Raw genomic sequence first — 24,731 nt, 5'->3', positions numbered from 1 at the left:
GTTCCTTGAAGAGAGTAGACCAGAGCAGATAAGTTGGCTCTATTGATTGAAAGACTTGGAGATGGGTGGTCCAATGTTCAAATGTGACCTCAGACACTTCTTTGCTAAGTGAACCTAGACTAGTCACTTAACCCCAGTAGCCTGGCCCTTACCACTCTTCTGCCTCAAAACCAATTCTTAGAAACAATTCCAAGACAGAAATGTAAGGGTTTTTTAAAAAGAAAGAAAAAGAGATAGTGGACTACAGGATTGCCTATACTCATTGTGATTCATTTACTCCATGGACCTAAGACTATAAATCCCTACAAGGAGCTATTTGTGACCCTGGAACCTCCCAGTTCCATACTTACTCTCACCCATCAGCTCAGAATCCCCTGTGTCCTGGGAGTAGTGCCTGCCTGGCAGAAAGTTTAAGAGATCTCTACTGGAACTATAATTTTATGACAATATCAGATTCGTAGCTTATGGAATTCTGATTGCTGGTACCTTATTCTGGCTCACTTTTCGGTATCTGATTCTTAACCTCTTACTGTTCTGACTTCTGTTAAATGTTTAACTTTTGTCTTCATGCCTGGAGTCCAGATTTAGGGAATCACTCCTGGAATGAGCTCATAATTTTAAAAAAATTGAGTAGGGCATAAAGAATGTATAATCTGGTGATAGATAGAGATCAATCCTTGAGTCCCAGAGTCTATTCCTTTTGGGTCATCCCCAGCAGACCCTTGTCCTCATTTACACTGGCAAACTCTATTGTCTGACAATAGCACATCCCTTCCCACTTGCTTTGATCTCCTGGTCACAGTGGTGACCTGGCTGAATCCCTAATCTGCCACAACCTATGAATTCAACATGGTAGTGCAAGTCAGCATAATCTGAGAGATGACCCAAAAAGGAATATGCTCTGGCAATCAGAGATAGGACCCTGTCCTCTGGCATGAGCATTTTCCATGACCAAATCCTTTTTTAAAGGAGTGCAAACTTATTCCAAGGCTGAAGCTCTAAATTGTCTAAAAATTCCCCTGTTCATAGAATCATCTCCGTTTACCCTAAATTGAACAAATCTTTATTTTTGAAAAAAAAAAAAGTGGAAAAATAATAAGTGAAGTATTTTGTTAAAGCAGTGTTTCTTAATGAGGAATCTGTCAACTTTTTTTAATATTTTGATAATTGTATAAAGGATATCTACCACCACAGAAGGAAAAGATGGAGTCTGACTGTAGATTGAAACATACCATTCTTCATTTTATTTTCTCCATGAATTTTTCACTAGTGTAACCAATATGTCTCTTGTTTTATAACATGATGATCAGGGGAATATCTATTTCATGATAATGTATGTACAACCTATATATATATTACCTGACTTCTTGGGGGGGGGGGTGAGTGAAAGTGAAGGGAAAAAAAGCGAAACAGATTTTTGAACATAACTAATGTAAGAATTTGTTTCTCTTATATAAACATATTCGTTATAATTTATTACACACTTATAACATATTGCATGTATTTTATCATATTATGTTGTTATATATTATATTGTTATAAATAAACAATAAATTTTAAATATATTTTAATATAATTGTTTTCTTCTGTAATTCTATATGTTCATTTTTATGTTTTTAAAAATGTTATTGTGAAGGGGAGTCAATCTGGAGGCTTTACCAAACTGCCTAAGGGGTCCATGACATACACACACAAAAAAAGGAAAAAAAAGGAAAAAACCCATTTTAAAAAAACTGTGTTAGAGGGATGGGAGTGATTAGGAATATATATTACTGCCATTTGATTGGAGTCTAAAATATTGACTAGGTTGTTGCTCATTATCCAGATTTTATTATTCAGAGTAAAACACTTTATAGAAAAAACATTAGGCCAGGAATAGGGAAATTAAGGTAATCTAGCCGGAATTCTGTGCCCCTTCATCTCTACCTCCTGGGTTCCCTAGATACTTTCAAGTTCCAAATAAGATCCCACTTTATACAGGAAATCCTTCTCAATTCCTCATAATTCTGGTGTCTTTACCCTATTAATTATCCCCAATAGCTTGTTTGTACATAGTTATTTGCAAATTGTCTCTGCCATAGACTGTGAGCTCTTTGAGGACAGTCATGGTCTTTTGCCTTTCTCAAGGTAAGCTTAGCACAGTGTCTGGTACATAGTAGATTTTTAATAAATGTTTATTAATTGACCAACTGACTGCCCCTATTCATGTGGCCATAAGACAACAGGACTTAGATCAAGAAACTGCCTTAGAGATTTGTCCAACTCTTCTTTGTACCAAGATAGATACTGAGGGCTAGAGGTGTTAAGTGACTTGCCCAAGGAAATTCATGACTGGTACCCAAGTCTTTTAATTCCAATCAGTTGTGTTTCCATTCCAACATCCTGGTATAACAAAGCCATTTCAACTTCTCTGGGTTATGGTATTATCCATAAAATGGACTGGCTGGAACTTCAAACATTTTTCTCATCCTCTGGTTCTACAGAATTCTACAGATGATGCCTAGCCACACATGATGAACAGAAACAATCATCTTAATGCACTTTTAGTATGTGAAAATAATTCCAAAATCCTTAACGAAGGGCCTACTTCATTTGGCCACTATTCATGGATGAAAGTGGCAGTGTGCTGGAACCAGCTTATATAGACCAGGGAGAGCTCAATGGTTAAATATTCAGCACAAATGACACAAATCAAGGTTTGATTTGTTGTTCTTTAATTGTCCAGACTTAAGAAAATAATGGAAAAAATGTGAATAATGCAACTCTGAAGATGTTCCAATGGTGACTTCAAAGAATTCAACTGACAAGTCTCTATAAAAAATGGAAAAGGAGTTGTTTGCCCAAGCTACTGAGGCTGTTTCCATTTAACTGTCTTCTTGATGAAATATCCAAAAGAATATGAATAGATGCAATTGAGACTCAATCATATCCAGTGGGTACCCAGTTCTGAACCTGGGCACTGTGCATAAAAGTTTAGAGTATCATATTCCCTGCCATATAGGAGTTTACTATATAGATAGATACCTCTGACCTAAATAACTAGTAGAGGCCAAATTCCATAAATTTGAAATTTCAAACAAATATGCCAAATTAATAGAGCAACTATGTGATATAGTGAATAGAGTACAGGGCCTAGAGTTAGGAAAATTCATCTTCATGAGTTCAAATTTGGCCTCAGACATTTACTAGCCATGTGACCCTGGATAAGTCATGTAATCCTGTTTGCCTCAGTTACTCATCTGTAAAAGGAAAAGGCAAACCACTCCACTATCTTACCAAAGAATATCCTAAATGGAGTCCTGAAGAGTCTGATGTGACTGAACAACAACATGTTTATTAACAGTATTCAAAATTAAGTGTATCTTCAGGTAAGAAATGAGGGGTTAATAAGAAAATCTTTAAACCAAACTTTCTTAAATCTGGGAACACTTCAAAAAAGAAATAGACGTTTTAGGATCCACACACTCCACCAAGAAAATCATCAACTCTAAGATGTTATTTAATTTCCAGGACAACTGCAATGACTGATCTGTCCAGAAGAAAAAAGTTTCAACATAATTCACAGGGATGCAGACTTGAAGCAACAAGTCCAAGAAAGAAGAAAAATGGCCATTTCTTCTGCCCTTTATTTTCCTTGGTGAATGTATTCCAAGTATGGCTGCCATTTTAAAAGTTTCTCCCTTTGATAACATTTTCTACAATCCCTAGTTAAGGCCAACATGGATTATATTTAATTCAATTTAAAAAAAGATTATGGCACTCACATGTTCAAAGTACTGAGCTTAGTGTTGGATATATAAAAATGAAATATGTAGGGGGTGATGCTAGAGAGTTCCCCAATCAACTCAATGAGCTGAGAGGGAGGTGAGCATTTGTTAAGGACTTGGAAAGCAGCTCTTTAAAAATGGTGTAGGCGTGCCCACTGGAACATCACTGAGGGAATTAAAGATTAATTTTGAGGAACTGGTTCTGCCTTGTAAGAAGAGTCTGATGGTTCCCACTGTCATAGGTCACTCTGTGTAGGAGCCAAATCTTCCTGTTAGCTTATAAAAGGAAAACATGGAACCCTTGCTCTCTATTCCACTTTCCCCTTTTTAAGCTTTTTTTGTCATTGTTCTTTTCAAACAAAGCTAGAATCAGACTGGAGTCTTAGTGGGAGAGTCCTTCCCTAGGAGCCATTAATAGTTAATGGCAAATAGTCCTATAGAGATGTCAGACATTTGGCCCAAGAGATAGTAACAACTTGGAAAGTTTTGGAATATTGAGTATCTGGACCCAGACCTAGAGACACAACAGAGCCACATTTTCTCAACCATGTTCCACATATAGGGAAAGGAATTATATGGACCACATGATGAAAATATCTTAAGCCTCTCCCCAACTTTTGGAGAAACACTGAGAGAGTTCTTCTTTGGAGATTGTCTCTCTAGCAACCCCAAGTTCAAGAATTCATTCTTTCTATCAGAAAAGCAACAGTCCCTCAGATTTTCTGGTAGAATCTTTGCTTCTAGAAGGGGAACAATACTAAATAAATGTACACATGAGAAGGAGGATTTCTTCAGTAACATCTGCCTTAGCATCTACCCCTTCTTTAACAGTCTTAAATTCTGAGAATAATATGCCTTGATCTCAGACTTGGATTATCAGCAAGAGATCAAAGCCATGACATTGGGACCACAAGGGACACGGATTTTTAATTCCACTATTTGTGTGCATTTGGACATTTTGGACCTCATGGAAAGAGAGCCCCAAGTATGTTTCTATTTTGGAAATTATCCAAACCATAAGGCTTTAGACCTGTGTGGAGAAACTGTGAGTCACAAGAATGGAAAGGTGTTGAATGTCTATCAACCCTAAATTAGCTTCCTTCAAAGGAGAGACCAAACCACAAAATGGTTCTATGAGTCTAAGGGAATGAATTCATTCTTAAGGGAAAAAGACAATCACTAAAATATCAGGGACTGCCCCTCTAACAATCCCACATTTGTTCTCCTTCTGAGAGGAGTCCAAATAGCAAAGTGATATTATAAGTGTAGAGGAGTTTAAAAATGTGGGGAAAGTAGAATTCACCAGAATTAAGAGAATTGTGTTGGTTATTCACAGACCAAGCCTTTATGTGTTTGGCTATATCATTTATGGACTCTCATGAGTTCTTTTTTCCATTTTTTGTCCTTTTCCCAGTATTTACACTCTTATCTTGAATATTTGTATGAGATCTGGGGAGACTCATATCTTTACATGCCTAAATATGAGCTTAAGTTTTAAGCTTAATGCTTCACTAAGACTTTGGGTGATATCCTGTATTTTAAGATTTTAAAACCTGAGTAACAAGTCACAAAAATTTGTGATTTCTTGGGGCCATCCCTAAAATTATACACAATCTATATATTATATATGATAATATAATATAAGCCCACAGAGCCTAGAGTGTTGGGCCACATGTTACAAATAAAACATAGTCCTTGCTCTAAAGTATGTAATCTAATAAGAGAAATAAAATGTATACACAAATGATTTATAATACAAGATAGAATGTGCCAAGTGCACAGGAGAAATTTGAACGGAGCGCTATGTGAAGCTTGAGAAAGGAGAGATCACTTCCCATTGAGGGTATGGAAAAATAAATGAGAGAGGGAAAGATCAGGGAAGGGGTTTATGGAAGATGTTACCTGAATTGGGCCTCAAAGAAAGAAAGAAAGTTCACTATCATTGAGTTAGGCAACAAGCATTTTTTGAGAAAGGATGAATATTTGAGGAAATTGAGGAATATTTGAGAAAAGATGAATACTCAAGGTATGGGGGACAGCAAAAGGAAAGGTACAGATATAGAAGAGAACAGAAGAAAAACAACTGGGAATCTGATTTCTTAGCTCTAAGTATGTGAAAGGGGGAAGCATGGAAAAAGATTAAAAGCTAGATAGACACAGATTGTGAATGATTTTCAAGGGATTTAGATGCCATTCAGTAGGCTTTGGGGAGCGGAGGAATGATATGGTCAAAGATTGACTGGAAATCTTTGTCTTATCAAGATTACTCAAGCAGAGCTATGAAGAACAGATCCAAGAAAGTAAAACTACTAGTCATTTAGGAGTTACCATTAAGAAGTTCTCACTTAACCTGGGTGATGAAACACGAGGACTGCCGTGGAAAGGAAGGTGCAAATTCTGGAGACTGTCTTGGAGGCATCTATAGCTCACTTGTGGCTGAGCCTGTCACCCCAGTCCAACATGCTTAGCACTAGACACAATTTCTTACTTACCAAATAAACACCTCAAATTGCTTTTTTCTAAAACTGAGAGAGGGAAAACTGCCAAAAGCATTTGTGTACAGATATTTATTTTTCATTTTAAAATACTATTTTGTTATTCATACAGGAAATGCAATCCATATGGCTATGATCCATTTAGATGTACGTCCAAAGAAATTAGCCATTCTACTTATTTTCACAACTACAACCTCATGACCAACAACTTTGGAAAGGTGATACACATGCATGCGTGCACACACATGTGTGAGTGTGAAAAATAACTTTTTTCAATCCTGTAGCAGAAGTTGCTTATCAGTCTAAATTCCAAATGAGTGAATGATAAGCTTTGATGAACAATCCTTCCCATTGGATATCAGAGGGAAACAGGAAACTAGGAAAGGAAAAGAGAAGGAATCATTCATCAAAGGATCTTCCAGTTGGAAGAGATGTAAGAGACCATATCGTCCAACACCTTAATTTTGCTGATAAGGAAATTAAGAGATGAATTGGGGGAAAAAAGAGAGAGGGCCGGGAAGGAAGGATAGGGAAGACAAGTGGAACTAGGAAATAAAAAGGGCTGCCCTTGCCACAGGGTATAATCAAATCAGGCCATTTCAAGGAGGGATGGGGGGAAGTGAGCACATTGAACAAACCAGCTTTGCTTTTCCCCTCATGGATTTAACTTGTCCCAAAGTTTCTCATTCTTTCCTATTTCTCTCCATGTTTTGTCCTTTGCTGTGATATTTTGACTGTATGTTCTAGTTAAAGAAAGTAAACCCATTCTATAAGAATCTAAAGGTCTCTCCAGTGCCCCATTGACCCTCTCTTCTGATTGCACAGCTCAGCCATTTAATGTTTAAATTCTGCTCAGGTCACTGCTTGTAGAACTCAACACACACACACACACACACACACACACACACACACACACACACACACACATGCACACACGTACTTTTTTTTTTTCTTTCACAATTTTGCCTCCTGGGAGAAAAGGTCTGGGATTGCCTACCTTTCTCTAATAGACCTCAAGAAAAGAAAGAGGAGCCAGATTCCACAAACCTCTCACCTGCCTTAGAAGGAGGGGACCTGACAGGTTTTCTCCCCCATTCCTTGTTGTCAAATGACAATTGTGACTCCTTATAGTCAAGTCATGGACAAATGATTTCATCTGAACCCCTCTGGGTAATTGTAGCCTTTTGAGGTTATGATATCTCTGGATGGAATTCAATAAGAGAAATTCACTTTCAGCTGAAACCTTGGACTCATGCCAGGCAGTCTTAACAATATAATATGCCACCGAAGGAAATTGGTCTTAGCTTTCCTTTCTTATTTTTTCTTTTTTGCTCCAGACCTTGTACTTCAGTGGTTTCTTCCCACCCCCACAGCCTTTTTCTTCTATCAAAGGACACTAAAGGCTTTTAAAAACAAAACCTAGCTCTTACAGAGCCACAGTTTGGATTATATTGGCAGAGGCTATCATATGCCCAGGCACTGAACACTCAGTCTTCTATGCATTTGACCTCTGGGCTTTCTACTCCAGGAAAAGGCAGAGACCATCCACTGTCAGTGAGGAGGACAATTATTGCAGTCACCAGATTTCCATCGCTTGTTCAAGAGAAGTGTTTGACTTTTTTTTTATCTTTTAAAACAAGATAAAATCTAGATAAAACAAGCAAAATCTACACCACCTAACCAGATTCCAACATCCAACTCTGTGTGTGTGTGTGTGTGTGTGTGTGTGTGTGTGTGTGTGCATGCTTGGTTTCTTCCTTTTTTTAAGGATATTTTTTTGAATGATTATTATTTCTTGGCTCAGAAGGCATTGTAATTGTCTTTATCTTTTGCTTTTGATCATCCAGGTGGATTAATGTGGGTGTTAAATGGGTGGAAGAAGTCATTTTCTTCATCAAATTCTCTTAATCATCCTTTGGATTTCACACACTCACCTCCCCACACAGCTAAACCCTTCCTGCCCCTGAAGATAGATAGAAAAAGGCAAAAAGGTGTGTGTGTGTGTGTGTGTGTGTGTGTGTGTGTGTGTGTGTGTGTGTGTGTGTGTGTGTATCTTATCTTCTTTTTATCTCCTTTTGGCAAACATTCCATCTGAGCTCATTCAGACAATTGGATAGAAAAAAGAAAATCCCTTAGAAGCAGAGTTTCCGTGTCTGTTCCACATCTTTTGTATACACGTGTGTTCTTTTCCTTCCTTTTTTTCCCCCTTTTGATCTATCTATAGCTGCAGCTTGGAAGTGGTTTCACTGTTCTATTGCCATCATGGAAGAGAGAGGCTGACATTTTTATTTGTGTTGATTCTTTCTTTTCTTTCTTTCTTTCCTTCTTTCTTTTTTAAAGTATTTCCATTAGAGGAAGAATGATGGTAGTAAAAGGAACTTAATAAGACTCAACCATCCAGAAAGGAAAATCTCTCCCTTCCTAGACTATTGGGGTTTCATAGCTATAGTTCCCTACTCTCATAAAAAAAAAAAAAGTAGCCTCTTCTTTCAGGATCAGCCTCATATAACACATGTGTACATACTACTTTTGTAAATGTTGGAAAGAAAAAAGCTAGAGTTTCCACCACTATAATTCTATTCTAATTTGATACTTGAACAAGCTCATCAATGTGAGTATTTCCTACACCGGCACAGATCACATCTGTCCAAGCCTTCTTGTCCTGTGCAATTCACACATGTTACTCCATAACTCCTCCATACTTGGTCCCCTCAAAGTTCTAAGGATCTTCCTCTAGATTTTTTGGCATTATGTAGATATCAAGAAGAGCTATCCACCCATTGTCTCTCACACCCCATAAATGACCACCTTGCCTTTCCCAGTTATTTATCTCTCTATCCAAAATAGAACTTCTTATCACACCACCATTCTCCTAGGCACCTAGGCTCACAAATTCAATATTATTCTTGACTTCTCACTTACATTTAATATATCTAATCTGTCGTCAAATCTTGTCAGTTTTCTCTTCAAAATATCTCTCATATATATGTATCCTCTTCATTGATGGAGCCACCCCTGTTGAATTGATAAAAACTAGAAGCTGGTATTTTAGACAAATAAAATAAAGTTAGCTAATCTTTTTTTAAAGCAGAAAACGAAATAGCTAGTATCACAAATGAAAAGGGAGAATTTGCAACAAATGGAGATGAAATAAAGGAAACTATCAGAAATTATCTGCCCAATTACCAACAAAATTGATAACTTAGAGGAAATAGAAGAATCCTAACCAAAAAATAAAATAACATCACATTAATTAATAGGAAATAAAGAACTTAAAGAAGCTAATATCTGAAAAAATAAATTAAACAAGCTAAAAATGAACTCCCAAAGAAAATATCCCAGAAGCAAATGTTTTTATAAGTTCAATCAAGCATTCAAACAATTAATTTTGGTATTACATGAACTGTTGTCAAAAATGGTGATGGGGAAAAAGGGCAGATCCAACTAAACTCTTTCTATTAAAAAATTGGTTTTGATACCTAACCTAGGAAGAAACAATGCAGAGAAAGAAAATTAAGATAAATTTACCTGATTAATATTGGCACAAAATATTAAATAAAATTATAGCACAGTGGCTATGACAACAACATATTTTAAAAGATTATACACTATGACTAAGTGGTATTTGTACCAAAGAGAAATGGAAAGACATATGAACTGAAACAGAAGAAAAATTTATAATATTATAAAAATAAAGACTTCCACAAACTGATGAAGAAGGAAATGAGCAGAGCCAGAAGATCAATTTATATAATAGCAGTAATATGATTTTTTTAAAAGCTTTGACTGCTGCAAGAATTATGATCAATATATTGACCATTCATGATTCCAGAGGACTAATGATAAAACATACGACCCATGACAGAGAGGTGGTGGATTTAGTATACACACACACACACACACACACACACACACACAAATACATATGCATGTGTGTTTTTTAACAAGGGCAGTAAGGGAATTTGTTTTCCTTGACTATGAATACAAGTACAAAGAATTTGTTTTTATTTTCTTTTTTATAATGAAGTGAGGTATAAAGGAGAGAAAATATATTTCTGTTTAAAAGTACATCAATAAAACTTTAATTTAAAAATAACCTAGCAGTTATAGCAAAGATTACATATGACTGAATTAAAAAAGACATTGCATAGCAACAGGTAGATGATATATATGTAATATTATATGTATATATAAATAGACAGGTATTTTGCCTCTTTTATAAATCAGGAAGATAAATGTCATATTTTTCTGGCTTTTACATGTTAATTTTGGTGCCAATTTTTCTTGATTTTGTCCATTTAAATTTATTCACATGCTTTGCCAATAACTAGATTGTGAAATTATGCCTGTACTGTAACAATGTTCTATTGTTTGAGGTGTTTGCAGTTGTCTAATTAATTAAAGTGTTTTAATTTTTATTCAAGTTTATATATTACATATAATAAAAATATTATATATATTATTTATATTGCCATTATATAGAAAGCACATGCTACATGTATTTTACCAAAGCAGATCCTATACATCTCTCAGCTTAGTAGAAGGGGAATTCTTGACCAAATAAGAGATGGAAACCATTACAAAAAAAATAAAGTAGACCATTTTTATTACATGAAATTAAAACATTTCTTTACAAATAAAATTATTGTATACAGGAAAAGAAGGGAAACAGTTAAATGGGTGGGTAGAGGATCTTTGCATTGAATATCTCTGATAAGAGTTTGGTAAACAAGATATTTAGACATAGATATATTTAACAGAAACATATACAACCAAAAGCCATTGCCCAATAAATAAATGAACAAACTGTTCTCAAAGGAAGAAAACTATTAGCAACCATATAAAAGGATGCTTCAAATACTAATAATGAGAGAGATGTAAATCAAAATAACCCTGACATATCTTCTCATTCCCAGTAAATTGGTAAAGATGACAAAAGTAACTATATTCAGTTTTGGAGGGATTAAAGAAAGACAAGCACACAAATTCATTGTTGGTGGATTCATAAATTAGTATAAGCGTCCTGGATATTTTAGCCAAATTATTTGAATAATTCCAAATTGCTTTCTATAATGTCTGTACTAATTCATGTCTCTACCAACAATGCATTAAATGTGCCTGTCTTTCTATAATCTCTCTAATACTGATTATACACACTTTTTAAATCTGTAAATCTTTTATAAATGATGGCTGTCTGGGAGGGGCCAAGGAGTAGAATATAGAAGGAAATCTAAGCAATGTGAAAAGAAAAGAGATCAACAAGTATCTTTTTAAAAAAAAAGAAGTAAGGGACAATTAGATGGCACAACAGATAGAGAAACAGGCCTGGAGTAAAGAAGACCTGGGTTCAAATTTGGCCTCAGACACTTCCTAGCTGTGTGACCCTAGGCAAGTCATTTTACCCCAGTTGCCTAGTCTTTACCACTCTTCTGCCTTGGAACCAATACTTAGTATCAATTCTAAGATAAAAGGTAAGGATTTTTTAAAAATAATATACAGAGACTTAGAATTTGTCAGAGATAATCCACTTCAAAACTAAGAACTTCAATTTGCTAATGGGATAATGCCTTACTGCCAGGAAAGCCACTAAAAGCAATGGTTTCTGCTACCCATCATTCTTTTGGTATAAGACTGCTTCCAAGTCTTCTAGGCTAGGATCAGGGTAGAAATTCAAAGAACATTCCTGAGCCATAACAGCATAGATCTAGAACTGGAAGGGACCTTACAAGTTATTTAGTCATAGAATTAGAGATATAGAAGGACCTTCAGAGACAATCTTGACTGATCCTCTTATTTCATTGGGATATAGAGTGACTTGTCCAAGGTCTCAGCAATACTAAGTAAAAGAGCCAGGAATGACCTCCTCATCTTCTGACTCCTGCCCCATTGTTCTTTCCACTGTCCTACTCTACTTTATTCTCAGTAACTTAATCCTGGTGCATGCATGCATACATGAAGCAATTTCAGTTCTTATTAATTTGTTCAGTCATCATTTCCCCTAGAAATCCAATTGGCACCAAAGAGGTTGGGCCATATTGTCCTATGGAACCCTTCTATTTTAATTCTCTTCAATCATGCAATCAATTAATAAATATTTATAGAATTATGATTGAGATCACTGAATGGCTTAGCAGTGATATCATAATTACTCACACATCTTTGACAACATCCACCAAATTCTAGTTTAGTTTAGTTTACTTTAGAGAAGGAAAAGGCGTGGTCTGTCTCAATCAGAAAGTCATCTTTAAATCATTAATCCTTAGTCTCAACTTCCTCCTTCCTGTATACATAAAGCAAAGCACTCTTCTTTAAAAGGGCTCTCTCCCAACGTTCTATGATTAGCTCATGGGTCATATAATTCTTACCTAGAATTTGTAAGTCAATAAACCTTTATTTATCACCAGTGCCATTGATTAAGCATAGTGCCAGACAGTTTAAGTGCTGGGGAAACAAACATGAAATAGAAGGATAATCTCTGCCCTCAAGGGGTTCCAGTCTAATGGGGGGGAGCTGAAAAGGGGAGTGGAGAAGCGGGAAAGGGAAGGTAACTGGCATGAGAGCATGATGGAGTCCAATCCAAAGAATGCAGCTGTGTGGGGAAATGATGAGATTGGCTACCCTGGAAGCCTTCTTTAAATGGAATCTTTGAGAGGAACTCTTTGCTCCACCTTCCAGCTTTTCAATTAGGGGGATAGAATCTACTCAAGGGAGAAATCATCTAGAGAGAACACATGCTTCCGTCATCATGGAACATTTACTCCCCTAGAGTGGAAGCTCTTCAAGACTTCACTTACTCTTTCTCCTTCCCTTTAGCTCATATGAATGTTGCTTTTGCTCTCATTACACACTTCTGGTTGTGGCAGGATCTCTTCTGTAGCTGCTCCACGTCTAGAGCTGGCCAGGATACCTGCAGTGGGAATCAAATCTTCCCTGATGCTATGATGCCAAGATCCTCATGCCCAGGTGGCACACTGTCTGCCAGCTGTTCCTGCAGCCAGGCATGCAGTCACTCCTGGCACCAACCTAACTCTTTGTGATCATTAATTAGACATTATTAATAATTGGCATCCCCTGACAGTAGGTCCATGTGGGAGGCCACCCAGGAAATCAGTTGCAGAGCCAAGAGGAGAAGTGAGAGGGACACTCCTGAGATTTCTTTCCGACTCTTGGGTGCTTCTTTAAGGGAGAAATGCCACCTTCTTACTTGGGTCCAAAGGAGGTCCTTCCCTTCTCCCCCATAATTTGAAACTGCCACTTCTTTTGTTGACTTCCAATCTAACTCGGGGCAGCTAGATGATTCTGTGAATAGAACACTGTACCCAGTTCAAATCCAACCTCAGACATGTATAAACTGTATTATTCTGGGCAAGCCCCTTAACCCTGTTTGCCTCAGTTTCCTCATCTGTAAAATGAGTTAGAGAAGAAAATGGAAAGCCACTCCAGTATCTCTGCCAAGAAAACTCCAAATAAGGTCATTAAATATGACTGAAATACCTGAACAACAAAAAGGGTAAGTGCTTTGTACCATGACTACAAAGAGGAAAAAAACATGGGTAGTGCCTTCAAAGGGGCTGATAGACATATATTGTTCAGTGCTCAGTGCTCTGTAGGAAACACAAAGAAAGGAGAGCCCCCTTTCTCAAGGATAGCACCTGGCATGCTGAGAGTCCTCCTGACATCAAAACCCTACACACAGCAGATATGGAATAGTGGATGGGATATGGATTTGGGGGGCATAATTGGAAGCATGAACCACCTACTTGCCATTTGAATGAGCTTTTTGTAAGACGCTTGATCTCTGGACATAAGTTTCTTCATCTCTAAAATGAGGGGAATCAGGCTAGATGTTCTAGAAGGTTCCTTTCAGTATTAAAATTCTATAATTCCTTACCACATGTCAGAGCTTTGCCAACACACAACTAACTTTGAAAGAGGGCTCTTTTCAGTGAAGAATCAAGGGGGAGTGAAGGGGGGCAAAGAAACACCGTTTCCTCAGCTCTAACTAATAAACCCAGAAGTACACATATTTAGGGAGCAAAGCAAAACTCATCTTTCACTGGCATTTGGGCAGCTCCAGGCTGAACAATCAAATCCTCAACAGGTGATTCATATTTGGCTTTGGAAGAGAGACATATGGTCAGATGTGCTCACGCACATGCTCTTGAGACAGCCCACCCCCAGATATGTTCCTGGTACCCAGATCCTCCTGGCTCAGACCTACTCTTAGCAGCCTGGGATTCCGCCTGGTGATTGGGGGTGGAGGCCACAAATAATCCAACCATGGATAATTAAGAGTTGGCACTACAATATCAATTTCCAATGCTTAGCCCTATAGATCACACTTTCTACCCTAAGCAGAATAGCCATGGATTGCATGGTGCATTGTTGAGTCACAATCCAAAAACATTCAATTCCATAGTGATTTTGACTTTCTTTTAAATAAGAACAAAAGGGAACAAGAAGGAAGGAAAAGAAAATGGAGAAAGATAGGCATGTAGAAAACCCAGTTTTATTGGCTGTATCATTGCTGGCCTCCCACCCATTACTCAGCTGGCATTACAAAGCCACAGAAGTCCTCCAGCTTGCTGCCTGGAAATGTTTTAAAGCTGTTGTTTGGGTCTGGATTTTCTCTAATGACGGTTTTGCAAAAGGCCACAGGATCCTCTAGATTATACCCAGGTCAAAGACCCATGTAGTAAGTGTTTAGGGGAGGCAGATCTCATGGGGACTTTTCTGAGTGGAATTGGCACTGGATGGAAGTACCTGAGCTTAGGACAGAAGCATGGAATAGGTGAATACCCCAGAATATGCCCATGGGCTCATAAAAAGAGGAAGCCCCTTCTGTCTACTGAGGGCCTATTTATTCATCAATTAAGAGAGCCTTTTTGAAAGTTTTGCTCAGAGGGTCAGAATTTAAGTTCCTTCAAACTGGCAAACTAGCATTACAAATAAGAGGAAAGGGACCCCATAATGCCTGAAATTCTACTATAGTGATTCATTCTTTTGCATTAAATAATAAAATATTTTATTAAATTAATTAATTTAATAATTAATAATTAAATAAAAAATAAAATTTACATTAAAAATAAATAATTAATAAAATAAAACAAAAATCCCAATATCCTCTGTTAAAATTCTATTTCTCCCCCACCCCAGGGCAAAGCTCTAAATTCCTAACCCATCGAAATCAATGAATTTATCAAATCCAATCCTCCCCCACTCCACCCCATCCACTGATAGCTGGAAAACACTGAGCTCTAGGAGGACAGAGCAAGGAAGAGGAAGAAAGAATATGGAGCCAAAAATATGGACTTGACCAAATTTACCAAATTGCCAAAGGCCTTTGGAGAGTGGCTCAAAAAAAAAAAAAGATATTTACCTTTACAACCGTGGTGGTCTTTTTGACCATCTAGCTTGGATTTCCATTTCTGACCAGAGACCCTCTCTCACCCAGCTCCAGGGAACTCATAAAATTGACCCATGCATTTTATAGACTCCAAGAAGCATTCACTGCTAAAAAAGAAAACAAAAATGCACACACACACACACACACACACACACACACACACACACGCACGAGGAAATCCTGGATTTGCTAACATGATGGGTCCTAGGTTTTGAAACACAAGTGCTGTGTGTGGCTATCCTGTGCTTTGAGAGTAGTGGAATATTTAGGTACAACTGCATAAACCTGGGCCAGATGTGGGGTCTGGGCTTTGAAGCAGACTCTGTGTAACAACTAGGACACTCTGTAAAGAGCTCATTTGTGTGTTGCCTTGGAGGAAGCCCATCATAGGAAGGGAGGAATGTTTGCCCAGCAGCAATGTGAGGCAGGAAACTACAATCTCCTAAGACACACTTGATGCATTCAGGCTGAGAGGGGCTAGAAGGATTAGTGCATTTCTCCAAGAAAAATGGATCTGTTTATCTTTGGAGCCATGACCTGACTCTTCTAATTGAGACAAACATTATGTTTCTGGATACTATGAAGAAGCAAAGCAAGCAAAGGTGTTTTGAAAAATGGAGCACTTTCTAAATTACCTCATGCTAGTTGTGTTCTTTTTCCAGGTGTTACCAATGGCCCCTACTTGCTTTCTACCATACCAGCACCATTCATTTCTACACCAGTGACAGTCTAAAATTATTTTCAAGGCCATCACTTTGATTAAAGGCTCAGGATCCCATAAATAATGACCAGAGGCCATCTATTTACAAATGTAAATCATCATAAACATTATTTATAATCACAAATAAATATCATAGTCTTCACCTTTCTCACCCTGCCTATCATTCATTTACCCAGTTAAACAAGTTTCCAGAGAGCTCAATTCTATTCATCCTCATTCCTTTTTTTTTCTTTTTTAGATCTTTACTTTCTGTCTTGGGATCAGTACTAAGTGTTGTTTGCAAGGCAGAAGAGCAATAAGGCCTAGGCAATTGAGGTTAAGTGACTTGCCCAGGTTCACACAGCTAAGAAGTATCTGAGATCCCATTTGAACCCAGGACCTCCTGACTCCAAGCCTGGCTCTCTATCCACTGAGCCACCTAGTCACCACAGTCCTCACTCTTTTGACATCCCATTCTCTGAGGTCTCCCTGGGAAAAATGAATATTTTCCTGTACTTTCAGTTTGCTCTCACTCCCAATTCTAGGGCATAGGTCTCAGTACCATTTATGCTCCCTTGTGTATTAAATGTCAGATATGGATTGCCACTAATCATTAACACAGCACAATGTTAACTTAAAAAGGGAGAATTCTTTGACTCTTAAATGAACAACCAGCTTGCAAGTGGCATTTGGTCTGGTTTCAGTGGTATGCTAGTAACATTTAACAATAGACTTTCTGGAAGAAGAAAATGTACATAGAACAAACACATTTTAAAATTTAATTTGCATTATTAACATTTCTCCATCACTTACCAAAAATAAATAAATAAATCAGGCCCTTATTTGGAGAGCTTGCCAATTCATGAAATGTAAATGCTCACACTGAAAATTTAACGATTAGCTCTCCCTGCATAAGTTATTTGATTTCAGTAGCATATGGGAGGGGGAAAAAAAGCTAACAGTAATCATTGACTGCAATTGATGACACAGATATCAGAACTGCCCATATCTCAAAGTGGTTGAAAACAGAACAAGGCAAATCAGTTTTAGTCCTCAAACTGGGCATACTTTGGACAGGGGTAGTATGGTTTGTTCAAAGGTGACAGTAAGAAAAAAGATCCTTGCCAAAACTTTCAAACTTCCTTCAGCCTGTGCCATGAAAAATTCAGGTTCCTGTGCTCAAAACCTTTGGTTTCTTTTGCCTGGAAAAAAAATTTTTCCTGTTTTACTAATCTGGAACCCCCTCCCCCTTCATTTTCATTCACTCTTTTATATCCTTTCCTGAATCTCCAGCAGCAAAGTCACATATGATCAGAAGCCAAAGAGGGCAGTTGAGTAATAAAAAGCAAATTTGCATCCCACAGCCTAAACTCTAGGTCCCTGGAGGGATACCCCCTCCCTTAGCAGCAAAGCACTGGATCAACCCTGAAACTAAAGAGAAGGAAGAAAGGAAAAGAAAGGACTTTACGTGGAATGTGGAGGGGCTCTGACACTCACTTTTCATCTCAGGATCATAGCAAATGGAATGTTTCTTTTTTGCGGCAAGATACTAATTCATATAATTGGGCTCATCAATCATAGGGCAAGCTGGATGTCATGATTTTATATGACTATCACACATGATTGGTCCAGGAGGTCATACTCATATAATGTTACTCTCTACTAATAATTAGATGAAACAGATAATGAATAGTTAATGCTCAATAATAAGCATCGTTTTATTGGGTAAAGTCCATCAGTCTCCACTCAGTGTTGAACCCTTCTGGTTCTGCTATTGCCTATAACAATTTTCCTTAAATGTAAAACCATGGATATGAGACACTAAGAAAGATATGGATTTCATCAGCATGGGGACGTCCTCCTATGAGAACTCCCTCTACTGATAGAGATCGAAGCCAAGCTATGACTCATTAGCTAAGTCCCTGGGGAGCCCCATGGAGATCAAGTGATTTTCCTAGGTTCATAGAGCTAATAAATGGTATGAACAAGATTTGAACCCATCTCTTCCTGACTCCAAGTCCCAAGCTCTAACCATTATGCCATGCTGCCATAATGCACAAATAAAAAGCCAAAATCCTAGTGTTAACATGTTGCTCTTCACATACAAAGCTGGTCCTATTATAAATAGTAAAAGCTATTTTTGCATTACTGGTGATAGAATGTTAAAGAGGAAGTCTGGGAGTCATAAAACAGAGAAAAACTAAGTAGGCCATAGGAGGATGAATTCCACAGCCTTATTAGGGCAAGGTTACAGGTTCAATTAAATCAGCAAACCTTCCAAAAATACTATAATACGTAGATGGGATTCCCTTATGGTTGCCTATCGGTATGGCTACTTTCTCTCCTAATCCAAACACCGTATCTATTAAGAGCTCCCAAATACACGCCTATGGGAGTAGAACAGACTCATAATAATCTCTGTTCCAGAAATGAATCCTGGAATGAATCTGAATGACCTCGTCATTGCAAAATTAGCCCTTATTGAAAAGCAGATCCCATGTCTCACCATTCGGGGAGGCATCGAGTGGTCCCAGCATAAAAGAAAGTACACAGTGTCACTGCTCCAACCCTCAGTGCTATGCCTTCCTTATACTCAGTATAACAAAAAAGAGATACCTGAAGAGAGAAGCTTCCGAGGCAAAGCCAGACAGTACAACCTACCTGGACTTGATCCCTAACAGCTATCTGGGTCAGACCTTGTCTTTGATGATAACCAAATTCATGAAGGGTCAAGGTTGTGGTTGGTCTAGATTAGGCTCTATTGGTAGTGCTGGAAGCCCCTCATTCTCTCTAAAAGCCCCTTCCTCTCCTTTATTGCTCCTCCTAAAGTGCCAAAAGTACTTGGCACAAACAAAGTACTTGGTTCCTGCATCTCTAAATACAATGCCAACAACTTCTTCATTCAAACCGTTCCACCATATGAGAATACTACTCAGAGGACCAGAAGAGACTTCAAGAGTTCTGCTGGTCTGAATGAGCCCTTCTTCCCTCCTAATTCTCACCTAGCTCCCAAATAAGACTAGACCTCAACCATCCTAGCAGCATCCTTTTCATATTAAACATCTCTAACAAAGGGACTTCCACATAGCCTGGAAACAACTCTTAGTCCCTAAAGATGAGATGTTCTCCATCGCTTAAATTCCTCTTGGTGCCATTCTGCTCTCATGACCTCAGTGGAATCAGATAACAGCTATTCTGCCTGAATATTTACTCTTCATACCTTTATCCATAATCTCAAAGCTGCTTGCCCTTCAATATTTTATAATACTCACCCCTAGCAATGGCAAAAAGCAAAGAACCCCAATAAAGCCCCTTCTAATACAAATGCATGATGACCGTGAAAAATAGTCTTCCTGAGCAATCTAGGACCACACTAAGAGCAACTAAACCAGATCCCTCTCATCCTTGATGTGTGGAATTGTCCAGGTGTATATTCTGATGAACCTTAGATAAAGTCCATAAATAAAGTCAGGCTTTCTTTCCAGCAATGAGTGATAAAAGAAGACAAATAAAGTCAGAAAAAGTTTTCCTGCTCTCATTACAGTGCCAGCTACTGAATAAAAAGGTATTTTACACACTCTAAAAATCTTTGTTTATATAATAAAAGCACCCTACAGACAAGATGTAACACAAAAGGAGAATGACTGGGGAAATGTGGTACCAAGCTCATTATGGTATTTGAATATGATATCATGACGTGAAAAGAAACTGAAATGCCTTTAGACAACAGCAACTTAATAACACACAACATTGAGGGGGGAGAGAGGGAGGAAAAAAGAAGAAAGGAAGGGAGTAAAGAGAGAAGAAAAGGAGAAAAGAAGCACAAGTCTGTCTTAAATTAAAGTAGGTTTTAGAAGCTGGTCGGGTTATAAATAATATAACCCCACAGTAGAATTGGATGATGCTAATGGAGCCAGTGAAGCCTGTAGTATATAATATTTATTTGATAAAATTATTTCATTTTCATTTTATTTCTGGTACAGTGAAATGTTAGACCAGTATACAATTGACATTTCAATGACATGTTTAATTCATCCACATGATCTTGCTAGAAGTTCTTTCTTCATTCCAGGAAATGTCCTAGCTAATATTGTAGTGTAAGTGCAACTTATATTTATCCCCATTCCACAGACCATGAAACTAACGCAAAGAACCTATAGCTGATGTACACATTGAAATAGGAGCAAGAAGAAATCCAAAGGTCTCTACTCCTACTGTAATCTCCAGTAAGTATCCAACGGGGGAGATTAAAAGGGCTTTTTGGCTGTGCAGTTGACTTCACTGCAAACAATCTCATCCTTTCAAATCATTGCTTTTATAAATTTGGGACTTAATCTGAACAGATTCCCTTCCATACCACATTTTGCAGAAATTAAATTATACACACCCATTGACTTTTCCATCGCTCCTTGATGGGTTATTTGATTTTAGGAGCACACTGAGGCTGGGGAGCCTCTGATTAGTCAGTCTGACAGTCATTTTCTTCTCTGTATAAATAGTGGAAATCCACTGAGTGGGTTAGTGAGGAGGGAGTGGCCATTTTTTTAATGTAACTTGGCTTCAGTTTCCAGTTGGCGCTGCCAAGCTCTTCCTTTTAAAGCACAGCATTTTGGAGGTCGTTAGTCCTGAAAATGCACTGAGTCCTGGGTGAGCTATAAAGATCAAATGTTTGCAAGCATCCTAGCTCTGGTGTTCACTTTGATAAAGAGTCACTGTGCTCCCTACTTGAGTTCACAGCATTACTGTAAGAGAGCAATTAGGGACTAGTGCAGTCAAAAGACCACTAGACTCAGAGTTAGAAGGTCTGGGGTCTAGTCTCTGCTCTGTCACTTACCTGTGTAACCTTAGGCAACCATATCCTTTTTGAGTACCAGTTTCTTCATCTGTAAAATGAGTAAAAATTCTCTGAGGGCTTATTTCTAGAGCTAAAATTAACTTAAATGGATCTTCACTTTTTTCAAGTTCAAACCAAATATTAGAGGTAGGAAGATAGGAGCCCTTAAAGCTGTGATGGCAAACCTATGACACACGTGTGTCGGCACTGACACTTGTAGCCATTTTCAATGACACACAGCCGCATACAGGATCAGCATGGCCTTGGGGCCAGGGAGCAGCACACCCACAGCTGTGGCCATAGCCATACCCCAGCCTGGCCCGGTGGGGAGGACTCACGTGCTGGCTGCAGGATGGGGGTGGGGGGTGGTAGGCATCGCACCAAGTAGCTGCGGCTCCTGTGGGGCCTCTGTGGGGTCAGAGAGGAGGCGCAGGAGAAGAAAGAGCCCATGTGGGCAGGCAGGCTTGGGGGAAGCAACCCCGGGGACAGCTGGCGGGGGAGGGAAAGGGTGAGACCAGGCCATGTGCAATGGAGGAGTGCCTGGAACCCATTACCAGATACTTTTAGCACCCTGAAAAATATAGCAATGGCTTTACTCACAATTTTCCCCTCTAGGTATTTTTGTGAGACCTTATTCTCAGTGTTAAATAATATCAAAACCAACAAAAGAAACAGATTGACAGATGAAGTTAGTAGCACTTGCTTGGGCTTGAAGTGTACAAAATACCAACCTTCAATTGAAGATTTCGCCAATGAAATTCAGCAACAAAAAAGTCACTAATAGGCAGGTTAGTTAAAGAATTCTCCCTCCCCATCACTTATCTTAGTTCATACAAGTTAAATAATATCAAGACCAACAAAAGAAACTGACTGACAGATGAACAAAGAATTCACTAAGAAGGTAAGTTAAATAATTAGTTTGGGATTTATTAAATAGTTATATATTACAATTATACATATTTGTTATTTAAACTATAAATATCGCAAAATTATGGGTTTTTTTCTCAAAATGACTCACAACCTGAGTTATGCTTGGTTTTTTGGCAAATTTGGACACACCAAGCTCAAAAGGTTGTCCATCACTGCCTTGAAGGAACCGAAGGCACACTCTCTCCCCTAAGGACTACTAGAGACTGACTGTCAAAGGGTCTGTTCATTCAGGGTGATGGAGTTACTTTTAAGTTCCATTGTCCAATGATGCTGTGCCTTAATCATTGTATTTGTTGCTGTACTCAAAACTGACTCATTCCATTGCTAATGTGGAAATTTGTTTTGCATGTCTATTCATATTAGTAATATTTTTCTTTGTTTTTTTCTTGCCTTCTCAATGGAGAAGGAAAGGAGAGAATGTGGAAATTAAAATACAATTGAACTTTAAAAAAGAATCCAAACTCAACCCTTAGAATTTCTTCCTTTAACTCTGTCCCTTTGGCCTTTCTCAAGTGTCCTTTCATGTATTTGTCCTCCCATTTCCTAGAATTGCTAGAACCTGGAATTATTGTTTTGACTCTTGTCCATACTTAGCCATCTGGTACTGTACCTTAGTATTCCAAATATAATGCCAAAGAATATCTACAAGATATAGGCAAAGAAAAATGAGAGTAAAAATGATTGGTTCAGTGATTGGCAAAGACAAATTTTAAATACTAAGCTAAAGTATAAACCAACTCATTATTATCAAAATCCATATTCTCCCTCCTTCCCTCCTTCCCTCTTCTGTCTGTCTGTCTATCTATCTGTCTCTCTCTCTCTCCTTCTTTCCCCCTCTCTCTTCTTTACACACACACACACACACACACACACACACACACACACACACACACACACACACACCCTAAGTCCCCTAAAAAATCAATTGCCAGGCTAAGCTGGGTTGAGTAGTAGGGGCAATTTCATGAGTATCTGACTGACTCTGAGATGTAATTTAAAGGGTACCAATGGCATCCCCTCCTCCTCCAAACTCTTCCATTATCTTCTCAAGTCAACAAGCATTTATTAAGTATCTACTATGTGGCAGCCATGGTACTAAACATTGTAGATACAAAGAAAGGATAAAAAAGAATAGCAAAAAATAGTCCCTGTTCTCAAAGAGCTCACATTCTACTGGGGGAAACAACATGCAAACAATTATGTATAAAAACTCAAATGAGAAAGGACCAGGAACTTTAACTGAGACTTGAAGGAAACTAGGAGGTAGAAATGAGAAGAGAGAGTTCCAAATTTCCATAGTCAATATGAGATCCAAACCCTCAAAAGCAGTTTAATGGACTCACTGGGGTGGGACATAATAGGAAACCAGGAATGAGCATCCTTAACCGAGTACCTCAAATCTGCTTTCCCCTACCTACTACCTTCTTTTTTCTTCCATTACTATGGATAGTCAAGAATTAACTATGTCATGTCTCATGTCCATCTTCCTCCTCAAATGAAATAATGTTTGTAAGGAACTTAATACAGGGGCTGCCACATAGCATATGCTTGATAAATGCTGGTTTTCTCCCTCCCTCCTCCACAGCCATATATTCATGCAGGACAAGCACCTAATGAATTAAGCAAATCAGAGTTACTGGAGTTAGAATTTCAGAGAAAATCACTTTCATCTCCCCACCAGCACTATCAATTTGGAAAACATCTCTAACATTTCATATATACAGCCAACAGCCACTAATCATCATAATAGATGTATTTCTGTGGCTTCCTAATTTTGCAAAGCACTTTCCTCACAGCAGTCATTGGAGATAGGTAGTATAAGCATAGACAGTACCAAAATTAAATTTTTTAAGGATTAAGACTGTACCATAACCTTTGAGACATCCTGTATAATAAACCTAATTTTACAAATGGGAAATCTTGGAATTAGAGGGTCATAGATTTAGAGCTAGAAGAAATCATTGAAATTGATCCCTTTCTTTTAGAGATGAGGAAACTGAGGCGCAGAGAGATTAAATGACTGGCACAGTCACATCACTATACTGTCAGTTCGAGGATCTGAATTCAGACCTTTTTGACTTCTCACTTGTTAAGGTCACACAGTTAAATAGTGGCTGGGTCAGGATCAGATATCCTTGAGCCAACTGGAATAGACTCTCTTGAGATCCAATTGCTAAATTTTCAGTGTGAGAATTTATACCTTAGAAATCAACAAACACTATAAATCAGGGATTGTTTCATAGATTTTCTAGACAAAGTGGTGGAGAAAATGTGAATAATGCAGATAAAGCTTAAAAGTATATTCTATATGCATATATATATATGTACATATATATATATATTTCCCCCAGAGAGTCAATTCTTAAAATTTTCCAGCATATCACTGATTCAGATTCTCTAATACAATGCATAGAGCATCAGGCATGGGGTCAGAAAGATATGAGTTTGAATTTGCTCTTAGACACTTGCTAGCTATATGACCCAGAGCAAATTTCCTCATCTATGAAATGGGGATAATAATATCACCTACCTCCCGAGGTTTTATTGAAAATAAAATTAATAATAATTAAATATTGGTTAGCATATGATAAGTGCTCTA

The sequence above is a fragment of the Monodelphis domestica genome, chromosome 1 (genome assembly GCF_027887165.1).
Source record: "Monodelphis domestica isolate mMonDom1 chromosome 1, mMonDom1.pri, whole genome shotgun sequence".
NCBI classification, from domain to species: domain Eukaryota; kingdom Metazoa; phylum Chordata; class Mammalia; order Didelphimorphia; family Didelphidae; genus Monodelphis; species Monodelphis domestica.
This window is presented reverse-complemented; position numbering follows the sequence as displayed.